This window comes from Oncorhynchus gorbuscha, unplaced genomic scaffold (assembly GCF_021184085.1).
Source record: "Oncorhynchus gorbuscha isolate QuinsamMale2020 ecotype Even-year unplaced genomic scaffold, OgorEven_v1.0 Un_scaffold_8:::fragment_6:::debris, whole genome shotgun sequence".
In the NCBI taxonomy this organism is placed as follows: domain Eukaryota; kingdom Metazoa; phylum Chordata; class Actinopteri; order Salmoniformes; family Salmonidae; genus Oncorhynchus; species Oncorhynchus gorbuscha.
Window position 1 is genome coordinate 351,586 of NW_025745589.1, and position 3,427 is coordinate 355,012.

A 3,427-nucleotide genomic window follows, 5' to 3' on the forward strand; every position below is an offset into this window, starting at 1 on the left:
TAGCGGGGGAGAGAGAGCGAAGGTTGGGACGGCGCGATACCATCCGAGTAGGGGCAGTGTGGGAGGTGTTGGATGAGAGCGAGAGGGAAAAGGATACAAGGCAGTGGTCGGAGACTTGGAGGGGAGTTGCAATGAGGTTAGTGGAAGAACAGCATCTAGTAAAGATGAGGTCGAGCGTATTGCCTGCCTTGTGAGTAGGGGGGGAAGGTGAGAGGGTGAGGTCAAAAGAGGAGAGGAGTGGAAAGAAGGAGGCAGAGAGGAAAGAGTCAAAGGTAGACGTGGGGAGGTTAAAGTCGCCCAGAACTGTGAGAGGTGAGCCGTCCTCAGGAAAGGAGCTTATCAAGGCATCAAGCTCATTGATGAACTCTCCGAGGGAACCTGGAGGGCGATAAGTCGACAGTATCGCCTGGGATCTGTAGTGCTTTCAGAAGGAATTATTTCAACACAATTTCAGGCTGTTCACCCTCATTTTCTTTAATAGCAGTAAATTCCAGATTTTCTCACATGGATCTAGTCCGTATTGTAAGGCTTCTCTCAGAAACATGTTCTCCTTTTAAGTTCTCGTCCGTTTCAAAAGTGTTGACTGTACCTTTTAGCTTGTTTGTTTCTTTCTCCATTGTCGCAGCTTTTTCGACACTCATTTCAAGGCTCATCTTCTTTATTTCTTTACTGGCAAGTTCAAGTACGCCCAATTAATCATTTATTGATTTTAGCAGGTCGGTTTCTCTCTTACCGTACCAGGTGGTAAAAAGCATAAATCATCAGTGTCTGTCGATGAGTCTCGTCGTTTGGTTCTCCCTTTTTTTTCACTGGTTCCTCTCCGTCATGTTTTGGCCTTGACTACGTTCGTAATATTTATCAATAAACTTCACTAGCCTTTTAATTTTGGGGGGGTTATTATCTAGCTTGAATGTTATTGCCCACAAGTAAATATATCAGTGTAGTGCTACTATCTACTCAGTTTTAGAGATATTGACTATTGCGATTTCTCATGAGTCATTCTTCATCGCCATCTTCAGTCCGCTATCTCCCTCCCATTACCAATTGTGTCGAGTTGGCTGGATGTTCTTTTTAAAGTAAAATTTTAGCAAGCTAGTTGCACTCTTTTTGGTAATTTTCTGGTGTTTTGTGGTGAAAAATGGAGGGTTCGAGCATAACACGTCTGGTGCTTCATCGCACCCAAAGGATCACAGACATTTGAGACTGAAAAGCCCTATACGGATTGACCATGCAATCCATGCTTCCAGCAGGATGCACAGCCAACAACTATGGTTTGCATGTAGGACACTATAATGTGGAATATGTGGTTGTTTGTTGGTCCCCAGTGGTGGTGAGTATAACGGTAGCTAGACCATAGACTGCTGGTAATGTATCTGGCTACGTATATTTTGATAATTATTATTCAGGGCTCCTGAGTGGTGCAGCAGTCTAAGGCACTGCATCTCAGAGGTAGAGGTGTCACTCCAGACACCCTGGTTCGAATCCAAACTGTATCACAACCAGCTGTTATTAGAAATCCAATAGGGCGGCACACATTTGGCCCAGCGTCATCCGGATTTGGCCGGTGTAGACCTCAGAATGAAAGTGTGTCATGTGACACAAGTACCCTTGTGACGACACATCCATTGTTCCCAAAGTCTCCCTCGACTCCTATGAAAAGAACACACCATCACGAGGCCTCTGATTGTGTCATCAGGGCAGTGAACGGGTCACTGACGGCTTCATCAACTACGACAGGTAATGTGTGTTAAATATTTGAATGAAAAAATACCCAGCTTGATAAACTAGTAGGCTAATTCCCCAGCCAAGCAGATGCAACTAGTAGAGTGCAATAGCAAAATACTTCGCCCTTTCTTTAGAGCAAAATACAATTTACCACTTGGCTGTCTATTACTCTATATCACCCTGTCACGGGCCCTCCCAGTCAACAAGATTGGTTGCTGCAGTTGTTCGAGAGATGTCCAGTTTGTAGCTGAACATGCAGCACAGAGAAGACCAATAAGGGGGCCCTCATGTCATTCAGACATGCCCTCACTGTGAGCATTCCTATGAATGGAACAGTTAGCCACATGTTTGCAAGCATCCTGCCAACAACCTTCACCTGTCAGTGGCAACAGCTTTCACAGGCTCATCATTTATACAAATACAGAAGGCAACCCACTTCATTACTTTGATAACCCAATTGTGAAAGATAATCTATGTAAACTGACATTATTTGTTATTTTCTACTTCTTACATGCATATATGACCGAGCAGTATCTTTGATGAGGGGCCAGGAGCTGATTTACGCTGCCATCCCTCACCTCTTGCCTGCTCACCAACGGTCGTCGATAGGGAGAACAGAATTACGTAGGTTTAGTCTGACTTGTTCAAACTTCAACATAGTATATGTTTGTGTGTCAGATTACATGACCTATCCCCAACTGCCATTGGAAATAGAACACAGAAACATGTATGGAGCCAGCACATGGAGACTTACAAGATGATGTGATGACGTCCAGACTGACAGACGGGCTTGATACTGATGTCTCTGAATGGAGAGAGACCTGGCACTCAGCATTAAAACTGTACTGGACACATCTTATATTCTCTTTATTTATTATTGAAATTAATGGTATCAGTCAATATGGGGAGGGAGAAACCCTGTGTATTCTGCACCAGGAACAGGGAACTCCTGTGTATACTGGAGAGCACATAGGAAGGTACAGTTGAAGTCGGAAGTTTACATACTGTCACGCCCTGACCTTAGAGCTTTTTATGTCTCTCTTTTGGTTTGGTCAGGGTGTGATTTGGGTGGGCATTCTATGTTCTTTTTTCTATGTTTTTGTAGTTATTTTGTTTTGGCCGAGTATCGTTCTCAATCAGGGACAGCTGTCTATCATAATCTCTGATTGGGAACCATACTTAGATAGCTTTTTCCCCACATATGTTTTGTGGGTAGTTGTTTTCTGTTTTGTGTCTGCACCAGACAGAACTTTCGTTTTTGTTCCATTCTGTCGTTTTGTCTCAGTGGTCAGTTTAAATAAATCATCAACACGTACAACACTGCGCTTTGGTCCACTCCTTCTTCATGCAACGACGAGTGTTACACATACACCTTTGCCAAATACATTTAAGCTCAGTTTTTCAAAATTCCCAGTCTTAGGTCAGTTAGGATCACCACTTTATTTTAAGAATGTGAAATATCTGAATAATAGTAGAGAGAATTATTTATTTCAGCTTTTATTTCTTTCATCACATTCCCAGTGGGTCAGAAATTGACATACACTCAATTAGTATTTGGTAACATTGCCTTTAAATTGTTTAACTTGGGTGAAACGTTTCAGGTAGCCTTCCACAAGCTTCCTACAATAAGTTGGGTGCATTTTGGCCCATTCCTCCTGACAGAGCTGGTGTAAATGAGTCAGGTTTGTAGGCCTCCTTGCTC

At 43.1% G+C, this 3,427-nt stretch overlaps 1 long non-coding RNA gene across 1 annotated transcript; it reads left to right on the plus strand.

The window, feature by feature from the left end:
- Positions 1 to 655: 655 nt before the first annotated feature.
- LOC124019336 lies at positions 656 to 2,788 on the plus strand. Its single transcript, XR_006835759.1, has 3 exons — positions 656 to 1,737; positions 2,257 to 2,349; positions 2,440 to 2,788. It is a non-coding gene; the product is annotated as an uncharacterized LOC124019336 (long non-coding RNA).
- Positions 2,789 to 3,427: the final 639 nt, after the last annotated feature.